The sequence below is a fragment of the Pleurodeles waltl genome, chromosome 2_2 (genome assembly GCF_031143425.1).
Source record: "Pleurodeles waltl isolate 20211129_DDA chromosome 2_2, aPleWal1.hap1.20221129, whole genome shotgun sequence".
In the NCBI taxonomy this organism is placed as follows: Eukaryota; Metazoa; Chordata; class Amphibia; order Caudata; family Salamandridae; genus Pleurodeles; species Pleurodeles waltl.
In genome coordinates this window covers 808,158,795-808,170,994 of record NC_090439.1, presented here as the reverse complement: position 1 = coordinate 808,170,994, position 12,200 = coordinate 808,158,795, and the positions used below count along the sequence as shown (strand labels likewise).

The following is a 12,200-nucleotide window of genomic DNA, read 5'->3' as shown; positions in this document are numbered from 1 at the left end:
CATGTAAAAAGCACTACCCCAGAGCAGCATATAAATTTTCAGTAATAATGGGCGAATGCCTTGTGAATGTCAATGAGTGCAACAAGATTACCTATGCAGTATGGATCTTCCAGAGAAACACAGTGGCTCCCTTTTTTATAAGTGTGCTTCTGAGCACAGCAACCAGCACCTCAGTTCACCCAAAACAAATACTGCAAGACACTATTTAAAAACAAAATTCAAAATCAGAAGGACCAACTTCTTTGGCTCTTGGTGTATAATTCAAGCAAATAGCACAATCAACACAAGCCACCACAAAAGAACCATCACAGTTATTCCTGAAGTGCTACAGTAAAAAACTGTTCCATGCTGAAACCAGGTCAACTATAATTATTTCAAGGGGCACCGCATTATTCCCATGCGTCATTAGCAAAGCTCAAAGGGTAATGGATTTAGCAATGAAGGACCAGGGAGCGTAGTTTTATTTTGGATACATTGTGCACTCCATAGAGTTAATCATGACTAGGGGTAATCCATCAAAAAAATCTACTTTTCAAAACAACCATATTTTCCGTGATTTCCAGAAAGTCAATAATTGCTCCTGTCTCACTGTCAGTGGTAGCTCGTCTCACAATTGAAAATTGAGCATTGATAATCTCATCAGCTCAAGACTTATCTTTAGTATGAGAAGGTGTTAGGGCAACACGAACCATGATCATTTCTTTTTTTTTTTTGGTGGGGGGGGTGGACAATCTTCTAGGTGAAATAATCGACAACTACGCCAAATAATCAGGTGAACGTCCACTTAACAGTTTATGGGCAAGATATGCGGATTTGAAGTTCATGGTCTTTCCTTCGACAGGAAGCAACGAAAGGGCTTCAAAGCAGGTATGTTAAAGTGATAGTTCAAATCAAACAGCTGACCAGAAGAGTGATTCTGCACTCTTTGAAGTCTGCAGAATTATTGGGTCAATGTAAAAGCTGTTCATTCAAACCAAAAGAAATGGGGGTAGGTTGGGAGAGTTTTTGTTTTTCTTTTTAAATAAGGTTCTAATATACTATCGCCCTTAATGGACTGAATGCATAAGAATTATTCTCAGGCTTCGAAAAAATATACGTTTATTCATTATGACGAATCAGGTTTTATCAGGGTGAGACATTTCAATGCCTACTGACCCGTTCTAGTGCAACAGTTTGAGCTGGCAAAGAACAGATGTTCTGTTCTTTCAGAAAGAAAATGGGCAATAAATATCACTTTAAATCTTGTTCTCATTTTGTCACATTTGTTGTGAATTCAAACACTGGTCAAATGTCAGCTTATGTCTTCTTACAAGTCACTTCTTATTTTATCCTGGAGACTGGTGGTTGATTTGCTCTCCATGCAGTCAAACAAATGTAAAGGCTGTAGACTGCCTAACACATAACGTGTAAATAGTTGTGAATGAACTATACAAATATTTCAAGAGATAACCATTAGGAAAGTACTTTTTTTTTATTTTGAAACGTGAAAGAAACAAAGACTTTAATAGGATCAAAACAAATCACAACACCTTACTAGGTGGTGAGCAAATGATAAATATTTGCTGAAACCTGATGTCCACACATCATCGTTTGTGTGCTATATAGTTTTATCAGTAAAACTACATGTCTGTGGGTACGTTTGTGACCACTTCATTGGAAAATGTTATGTCTTTAAATGACAGTGTACTATCACATCATGCTATAGTAATACATTTATTAAAAGTCAAGAACTTTTAAACATGAACTGAGAAACATTCCTGCACGTGAGGGGATGACAATGCTATTAGTGAACTAAGAGGCAAGTAAGCGGGGATTTCTACCTTGAATGTGGGCAATATGCTTGTTATACGCAGAGCAAAAGCTCAGTCCATCAAATCAAACAAAATATTTTTTTTTTGAAAGGCAAATATGCTGAACTCATGTTTGTTGGTGTTTTCAAATGTGATAATGAAGAAAATGTGACTTGGTCAAATAAGAGATTTGCCTAGAATCACACAATTTGAGACCAGGTTATGAGCCAATCAAATTACAGTTAGGTCAAGTAGATTATTCAAGTCACTAGAGATAAAAGTCTGAGGCCTGATCCAACAACGCAAAAGAGATCCCCGTGTTGGGAAAGTAGTACCTAACTGAATAGTACTTCTATTTTTTCGAAAGACCCTCAACCATTGTTTTAGTGGCATGCTTCATCACAGGTCTCATCCTGGTCTCTGTAAACCAGGATGTACTCTACCTTTGCGGAAGGAACATTTACAATATTGTGATAACAGGGTTATGAGGATAGAAATACTGTGCCCTCTGCATAGTTTAAAAATCAACATATCTTGATGTTTATGGATATTATTTTCCATACCTTCCAAGTTAGTTGACATGTTTGAGCCTGCTGCCGGTTCAGGTAAGCTTAGTGGGGAAAGAGATACATAAAACATGCAGACTTACTTAGCCCTTAAGCACAGCACCTAGTAGTGCCTGAAATTGTGGTTGAAGATGGGGCAGTCTGTAAAGTCCACTATGATAGAAGAGGAAGGAGAAATCCTGGCCTGGAATTTGGCAGCCTTATTATTGAAGGAAAACACATCAGAGTTTTGATGGAGGGGGCTGTGACATGAGTCAAGGACAAGTAATTAGTCTGTGGTAGACTTGGAAGAGTTCTTTGAAAGACTTTGTATCTTCAGCAACATCAGATTAGAAAGAAAGAATCTTGCTCTCTGATGATGCAGTATGGCCCATCTACTCATCTCAAGCAAGGCATGTCATATAGTAACACAAACCTCCAATGAGTAATGTTACATAACGTCTTATTTGACGCTGTAATTCAGGTTTGTGGTCTGGGCCAAGGTGCATGCAAGAGTATTGGTGTGTCACCTTCTTCACCAACCACCTACTCGTCGCCCAAAGGCTGGTGACAATTAAAAGCCTTGATGTACACTGGGTCCAGCTGCCCCTCCCAGACAAGTTCCTGTGTGAAAGAGATTGTAAAACATCTATTGAAACATGTAAAGAGGGCCTCTTTGCCACAATGTTACTTTTATTCATGTGCCTAAATCGAATCCTGTCCCAAGGCTCCTTGATTCCCTGCCTTGTTAATAATATGTATACTTAAGCTTACCTTCCTTAGGTACCATCTTGTGGACAATAGCAAACATCAAACAGAAGAGTAATAGGTCTGACACTTCTGGGTAGGGTTGTTGTGAGGAGACACTAAACTGCTTTAAAAAGCATCACAATGTGGTCAATTTCCACCTCTAGACACTATGTCAGTACTCAGTTTGGGACATGTCTAGGAATTTAAAGAAAGAAAGAAAAAGAGGCAAATCTACTGCAAAACTCTATGTTCCCACAGTGGTCCTGTCATACACATAACTGGCATTGCCACACATAAAGGAGTGTTGGAGGTTGGCCGACTATGTAGTGTGCAAAGCACACTATGCAAGGGGTCCAGACAACCACACGTTGGTTTACAGAGGTAAAAACTAGATCACCTTATGCTCTAATTTTTAAGGTAAATTGGTCGAACAGTTAGGCCAATCTTGGAGAAGTGCAAAGCATTTGTTGTGCTCACGGCATCAATCTTGCAACTCACACACTCAAAGGAATAACTCAAGACCAATTTATAAACATACTTCGGATTTTTATGTGATTTTAAGACCAAGATTATCAAAATTGGTTAAGTCCTTTTTGATATATGAATTTTTGAAGTTTCATTAAAAAAAAAAAAGTATTTTTGTGCATAATTACGCCCCATGGGAATCGATGGAAGATCACCTTTAAAAATACATATAAAAATTGTGCAGTTGGTTTACCAACTTCTTTTGCAAGTTGGATGAGGTCATCAGTGGGCACATTGTGACAGCTGGAGAAGTTTGGGCGGCTCCTGGTTCAGGGGGGGGGGAAATCAGTGATGAAAAGGTCTCTGGAGCTGGTGCAGGGCTACTGCGGGGGACTACTTGGAAAAGCACTGAACAGGTGAGTTTAAAGATGGGTTTTTTTTAGTTTAAAGATTGTTCTTTTGGGTCCCTTTGGAGTGTTAAGATTGCAAGCGGTAGGGGACCCTTGGGGCACAGCAGGTTCTTCGGTGTGGGACAAAGGGCAGCCAGGTGCGGAGTGAATTGGTGAGCCAGGAGCTGTGTGCAAGGATGTCCTCAGAAGCAGGAGACAATTTGGGTCAAGGGTTGTTTGCAGGACAATGGGGGCTCTCTGGCAGGAGGTCCGGGGTGTTCCTGAAGTCCCTCGACTGGGGCTTCCTCCTGGTTCTTTTTCAGCCTCGGGCGGGGTGGTTTTGTCAGTGTCTGAAGTTAGCTGACCATTATCCAGGGTATTGGTACAGTTTGACCACTTGAGGGCGCAGTGCCACCAAACTTGGCACACTAGCAAGGTATGTCCTTGCGTTCGTCGGTGTGTCATTTGGTCCAGCTGTGGAATCCGATTCTGGAGTAAGAGACTGGTCAGTGAAGGGATCCTCACTGACTTGCTGGTTTCTTGCTGCTGTGGAGTGGTACCTCCACTCTGGAGGGAGTTCTATGGTGTTTTTTAAGCCTGGAGGTCCTCTGGGGTTTTTCCAGCTGTCCAGGAGCTCCTCAGCGGGAATTGTCGGGTCCTGGGTGCAGCAGGCAGGGTTTGGTGCCTTTTCTTTGTTACACCACATCCACAGCTCTCGTCCCTTGGATCTTCTTGGTGCAGGTCTTTTGTCCATCGAATCTGATTTCCTGATCTAGGGGTGCCCACTAAGTACTGTATTTAGTGGGCGTTTTAGGGGGAACCTGTTAGTGACCAAGGGGTCATCTGCCTTAGGGTGGCTACACTCACTAAGTGAAGACTTCCTCTGGGGAGGGGGTCGCTTCCCTATACCTGGTTGGCTATTTTTCCTCCATCCTAGATGGAGGAAAGTGAAATGGAGTGCCCACCTTGCAGGCAACACCTTAGGGGTGGTGCATGACAGGTGGGGCCACTCCTCCTACCCTTTGTGTATTTTCTCACCGTTGCTCCTGCTAAAAGTGAGGGTTTGCAAAGGGGTGACCAACTGCTGCTGGCAGCAGGCCTGGAGAGTGAAGTTTCAAAGACAGTAGCCCTTTGAAGCTCACCACCAGGGCAGTGCACATTCTGGGGGGGGGGTGAGGGGAGAGTGTTAGCTCCTCCACCCAGGAAGGGCATTTTTCTACAATCCAGAGAGACGGCTCTCTCCCTTAAGGTTGTAGATTGGACGTCTGGTAGTGGCAGGCTGGCTAGGACCAGTCAACAACCATGCCAGGGTAGTTAGCTTTTGCAGGGGGCACCTCTAAGGTGACCCATGGGTACAGTTAGGGATAAATCCAATACTGGTACCAGTTTGGATTTATCATTCCGAGTTGTTTGACACCAAACAACCCAGGGTTCAGAGTGGCCATCATGTAGCAGGAAAACTCGTACTGATCAGTGTCCAGCATATGTATTAAATGGCTGCTCTGTTCACTCACTATACCCCAGGTTTGGCAAGGACATAGTGTGGGCATTTTGCTCATGCAGTTATGCCCTCACATATAATATGGTGCACACTGCCTTAGGGCAGGAAGACCTGCCAGAGGGGTGTCTTATCCATGGTGTATGCAGTGTATGGTGGACAGGGCACACAGGCAGTGTGCCATGTCGAGTATGTCTTTTAGGTTTGCCCCAGAGTACTCAGCCTACAATGGTAGGACTGGGTGAATGGCCATAGAGGGTGGCAAAATTAGTGCTGCTGCCCTCAGGGACCTACCCTTAATACCCCATGCCCTGGGTACCTAAGTACCTTTCACTAGGGACTTATACTGGTAGCTAAAGGTGTATCCAATGCATCACAACAGTCTTAGGGAAAGAGCACCGGCCCAGGGAAGCTGGTTAGGCACCTGGTCACTACAATTTCTAGGCTGCATCATACATCAGGCAAAAAGTGAGGGCTAACCATGTCAAAAGGAGGCCCTTCCTCACAAGGAGACCCAGGGGGGTTAATGTCTAGGACCACATGCCTAGTCTATAGCATGCTGCACAAGGAAAGCTTAGACAAGATGTCAGCTTCGCAGAAACTGTATGAAGAAATTAAATAAACTTCACTGTCAGACTTGTATTGTGTCTAATAGATTGATATTGATATGTAAGATGCACCACTAAAAAGCCCTGAATATACCAAAAATAACCTTGTGTTTTTTCTAGATTAATAACAAGGTAGAGGAGGTAAAATTATGCAAACAAATAATTGGCAATATTTGTATACAATCCTTGGCTTAAGGATGGACAATATTGCAATTTTTCACTCAACCACTATTTTTATTTGTTGACCACTGCCAAGAGTTCAAAATGAAAGTTGAAATATCTATATTACAAAGTATATTTCCAAGGCTGCAAAAAAAAAATAAAAAAAAAACATTCATTAGGGGATACAGGACAGACACAGAATGGTTAGCAGATATCAGGGTACAGGACGCAAAGCTCTGAAAAGCCCTGCCATTAACCGTGAGTGCAGAAACAAGCTATCTTCCTTGCAGAAAACAGGACTGTTAAGACAATCACACAAACAAAATATTCCAAAGATCACCACTGTGATGATGATGGTTGACAGGATTCGAGCTGTGGGTGAACACCAATTCTCGTTATTATCAATCTTTCCACAGTATAACGGAGCCCTCGCTTGATTCAACGACAAACCAGGTTATTTCAGCAACGGTCATACAGTGTTATTTTCAACTTTCTATTTATCTGCATACTAGGTTTCCTTAAAGTGGCAGAAAATAAAAATAACGGTGCAACATAAGACAAACCTATAAAGGAATACATAATGCTCCTGTTGCCGACATCACCCCTCTGACAAACTGCAAAACTTTAACATACCTCTCTCTAAAAACAATGCAAACACACACAAGCACAAAGAGGAAACCCTTGCCATCACAAAACATTACCCTGAAACATGTACCCGACAGTACATAGGATCGATAGAAAATCCATCACACTGAAACATACTGGAATGATGCAGTATCAACACAAGACAAGGAAAGCTGTGTTGTGTTCGTACACAGGTACCCCACTGCATACACACCTACTCTTACTTACAAGACACATGAACACAAGGGAAATTTCCGAAGATGAAACAAAATCTGCATCTAGGCTACCCATATCCCCGGCAGAAGTCCTTTAACACCAACAGCTTCTTCTTGCCTGTGACTGGCAGTCTCGCTCTGGTCCCAACAAACCTGCTGACATCTCCCATTTGCAAACTGTCCTTGCACTTGTATGCACTTCATACCCAGAGAGGCATTCAGGCTGGCATTGTTATACTCCACCATTCAAAGGCCACAGCAAGGATGCTAAGCTGACAATAGGGAAGATCATGACAAGGTCGCCCGGAGAAGATGCGGCCTCATATTCCCTGGAGGCGAAAATCATCTCGCAGAAGGAGAGGGCCGAAGAAATCACTATGGATGGAGTTAGTGGATAATACGGACTTGTAGCTAGAAGGAGGAAATGTCCAAGGAAATTGTCACTGCCGTGAGTCACATTCAGAACAAACTAAAAACAGACACAGGCATAGAAATGAAAAGAGTAAAACAGTGTTGTAAGAAAGAGGAACTGTGTTGGCCTAGTGCATAATCACCAAACAGACTGTGAGGACTCACAGTGACCAGCGCTATTATAGCAATGATTTGACAGTATGTTCCTAAAACAGTCATCAGTGGCATTAGCCAAGCAGCAATCCCTCGACAGTCTCAGACAGTTCTCTGGCATCATCGTTCCATTCAATTCGTTGTACAAACAACGACTATGCCATTATCAAAAACACTACAGCCCCAGATTCCCCATAATACGAAGAAGTCATCTGTCAAACAATATGAAGCCAAATGAATGGGTGGCCATCAACGGTGAGCGGATACAGTAGTCAAAGAAGGACTAGTTGAGATGCAAAATAGAGAAATTGACTTAATTGCTCATGAACAGAGTGATGAAGGCATTCATGCCACAGTAAACAATCACATATTTGAAGTCAATGAAAAATTACAATAATCGCACCAAACTAACTGTAAAAGCTTAATGAGAGCCCCATTTAACATGCTTCCACAGGATTCACACGAATGTAAAGTTTGTTCAAATTCTTCCCTTTCTTTATCCCGGCTTTACAAGCACAAAATCAACATATTGAAGGGTCGCCTTTAGATGGGACAGTCATGGTTCGGGGTGACCCACGGCTGGCCAGATCATCGACTAGCCAACTACTCTTTACTCCCTTTTTGTACCCCCGGAGCACTGAAAGGTATAGAACCATGCAAAAACTATAAACAAACTATAGAAAAGAATGAGTTCTGTGCTGTTTTAGCTGAAACATATATAGCAAATACGCCTATAAAGTATGCTGCTCCCCACATTGGACAATGGCAACAAAGTTTGCACTTCCTGTGAAGGCTGGCAATTATAGAATCGATGTGACAATAATACAGAAAAAACAAAGTCACACAAAAGCATACCATATTTTTTTTTTTATTTCAGAGTTAGTTATCGATGGGTGGTTCTCATACAGATCTTTTAACAAAGCAACCCCCATAGGTAACGATCCAAAGCATTTCCATATGGTCTTCTTTGAAGTGTTACACATAACCGATCTTTAATATGATTAACGGAGAGAAAACATTTATAATTCAATGCAAACGAGTGAACTGCTTTAGAGAACTGTGAATACATTTTGAGGAACCAAGAAATTGCTCAACTGTTCATTGCTATGCCAATCTGCATGTAGTTGTTGCCGGAATACAAATTTGAGTTGGGTATATTATTTTAAAAAAAGTAAATCAACGTGCTGCGTCTTAAACACTAATTATATATATTTTTTTTAAACTGAAAAAGAAACGTTGGTGTTATCTGCGAATGTTTTACGCTATTCTCTTTAGGAAAAAAAAAGATGACCGATTATTTTCTAAAAACGCAGCAACGTTATAGACAACAAACTCTAGATTGTAAATTACTAGAAATCTTCACGAAGTTAACTGCTGATGCCTCTTTCCAAATAAGACTTACAGTTTCTAAGATTTTTAAAGCACCACAGTAGATTATGAAGCACTGCCACAACCTTTCATTCAGGAAGCATATCTACACTCTTGAGTAGGTGAACACTGTCGTCGCAGACGAATTTAAATTAAACTAATATCCAGACAGGTGCATCCGCATTCCGTAGTTTGAAAAGTAAAGTCTCTATATGTAATCCAGAGAGAATAATTCGCTGTACAGTACTCCGACACCAACAGCCGAGGATTAAGTAACAAACTGAAAAGATGCCAATAAAAATTCAAATTCTGACCACCGCTTTCTTGAGGCTCCTTAAGCTTCACAAAAACTGATACAGAGCGAAACATTCTTCATTGATACCGTTTAGTTCTGAGTATAATGGACCTGTTCGCCTGTTGATCTGAGGAAGTGAGTAAATTTGGGAGTGGAATGCTAATCTGTAATCGCCCTCTATGAAATACGGCAGTAGCACTAAAACAAAGCGGCACTTGCAACAGATTCTCCAATACAAATAATGTGGATTACAGTAACCGAGACACTTCTAAAGAAAATGCAATTTGTATTCAGAGGTACGAGATGTAATAAACTCGTGAACTTGTGTCAGCAATGCTCAGAAGCTTAACGTTCAAATGCTTTTAAAAGAAAACAGTGTCCTATCAAAATGCAAGGTCAGCTAATAAGGACAATTCCCAAAGCAGTCGAGTGCCAATAATTTTAACAATGCCCTTGTTCCTTCACAGGGTGACCGGATTTCCCCGGACAGTCCCGGTTTTCAGAGGGCTGTCCCGGTGCTTTTGTTCATTTTACGTAAATGTCCGGGATTTTTGGGGGGCAAAGGTCAGGTCATCCGCAATCAGAAGTGAAAGGTATGGTCTCATTTCACATTAACTCTAGAGTCTAAAATAACTGAAGAAGTAATTTATTGGTTTCTGCCCCTCTGCTGCGTGCTTGTGTATATACGTAGGTACGTACACATACACACCCACACATTTACAGGGCAGTCCAGATATAAAAGTAAGACTAAAGGCTTTAGTTATACGTTTATATCCCACTTGTCCCGGTTTTCTCTTTTCAAAATCTGGTCACCCTATGCACTTCAGCAATTCAATCTGCAACTCAAAAACATTGTTGGTGTCTGCCTGACGTCAACAGTGGCTGTCCAGCAATAGCAGCCTTTGGTACTTTTGTAGCAGTGGGATCTAGCCTGTTGGCAGGTTCAGTTAAGGCGTTATGCCAACTGTATCACGAGAGGATAGCAACTTGGGGCTGGTCCTACACCACCAGAGGTTCCTATAACCTTGCAGTGTTGACATCTGAACTACTTGTGGAGTGGGCGTGTTTAGGTGTCAGCACTCCGCCTAGCGTAAAAGGCAGCTAAACCTATTAACAGCAAACAATGCACACATTTTTCGGGAAGGGCAGCACTTAGTGGGCATGGAGCCGAAGGATGTGCCAATGCAGCGCCTCTAACTAAGGAGAGTGGCACCCTGTACACTGCGAGTGTACAGTGCGGCGGGCACTGTGCCCACTACAATGGCTAATGCACAATAGTACCTATTGAGAATTCTATCACATATCTTCAAGAAGTGTGGAGTGTATGCCACAAGATGGATATGGGGCGCCGGTGCGTTACCTGCTCCAGGAGCAGGCACTAACAGGGGAGGACTGAAACCGCTGATGCATTAGTGCAGGGTAGTGCAGGAGACGGGGAGGGTTCTGGCATAAGGAGTTGATCACTTCAGTTGCTAGAAGCTCTAAAGTAACTACAGTTTGAGGTCTCTCTGCGATGCCTCTGTTCTTGGGTTCCCCTACTGCAGACAACCCTTCTCTCTACTGGCTCTTCGCCTAAGCTGACACACACTGGTGTCCTGCACAGGGCGCAGACGGTGGGAGCAACAGAGGGACATAACGGTCCACGGTCGCTCCGAAGGCGAGACAAGCAGAACCTTCTGGGTACCGTGGACCTGGGTGGGGTGCACCCGGCACGAGACTCTCTCTTACCCAGGCGCAAAGCCTGCCGCCGCTACCGCTTGGCCTCACCCGCCTCCTTGGCCTGTGCCGTCCGCTGCCATCTCACCACCGAGGCCACAGAACACCGGAGCACCGCCCTCTGTGATGTCACGCGCCTTACCACGCCCCGAGCGTGGAAGCCGGAGAACTCCAGGCATGGGCGTAGAAAGAGGACGAGGAACGCAGGCTCAGCTGGGAAAACAATCAGTTTATTCGCTAGTTTGCTAAGGCTCCGGATAGTTGTAATATACGTGCTCTCGAAGGTGTGTACCCAGTTATGCATGTTCAAATGCATTTAACTCACAGTTTCTTAAGGTATCACGGCGGCCTTTCTTTGCCCAGTTTATGCTGTCAGTGCACATTCCCAATATTGCAGTACCAGCAAGACGTTCTGCTTCGTCCAGCCTTGAGTGGGCATAAATTACGCGAAACAGCGCAAACTAGATTGATGGAAGTTTATGCTCTGAGTGTAAGGAACAAAATATACACTTGGGAAAGTGTAATAATTCCTGTCGGCTTCTTTACAGAGCAGCAATCTTGCAGGAACAACCTCAACAAGATGAGTTCATCCTCAACATTCCATCCCTCAGTTTATATATGTGTATGCTCCACATTCTACATTCAACTTTTTACATTCTACAATTCACTAATAACTATAATGCAACTACTACAATTCTCCCCCCTCTTTTTAACAATGAAAAGACACAAAAACATACAACTAATACTATATAATGTAATATATTTCATTTATCAAAATCTAAAATGAGCTAAAATTATGTACTATTTGAGTTAACATATCGTAACACTCACATATCACATTGATAATCCTGTAATCATTTAGGTGGTTTGACAACCCTTTTCAATGTAATATTTTCAGTAATTCTATCCTGAGTTGAATTATCAGAGTTTTTTTATAGCAACTTTAGAATTTACAGTCCCACAAATCTCATCTTGCACAACAGCCTCAAAATGTACACCATTCCTATTCTCATATTTCTCATCCCCAACACTCTCAGCTCCAACCATTATATAATGCAATATACTTTCAGTATCATTAATATTTCCATCAACTAAACGTCCTTGTTGGAAATCTCCAAATCCTACATAACTTTCCATGATTTCATCATCCCATTAAATTTAGAATTCATACACTTAAAATCTTGTCTTTCCTTCTTTAACGGCCAACTGCA

At 42.3% G+C, this 12,200-nt stretch overlaps 1 protein-coding gene across 1 annotated transcript in view; it reads right to left on the bottom strand.

The window, feature by feature from the left end:
• The window catches only part of WWP1 (WW domain containing E3 ubiquitin protein ligase 1), a 711,039-nt gene extending 699,922 nt beyond the window's left edge, over positions 1 to 11,117 (bottom strand). Inside the window, exon 1 of the mRNA XM_069220436.1 lies at positions 11,002 to 11,117. The gene's annotated coding sequence lies outside the window, so the exon portion shown is untranslated. The remainder of the gene's footprint in view (positions 1 to 11,001) is intronic.
• Between the last annotated feature and the right edge of the window lie 1,083 nt (positions 11,118 to 12,200).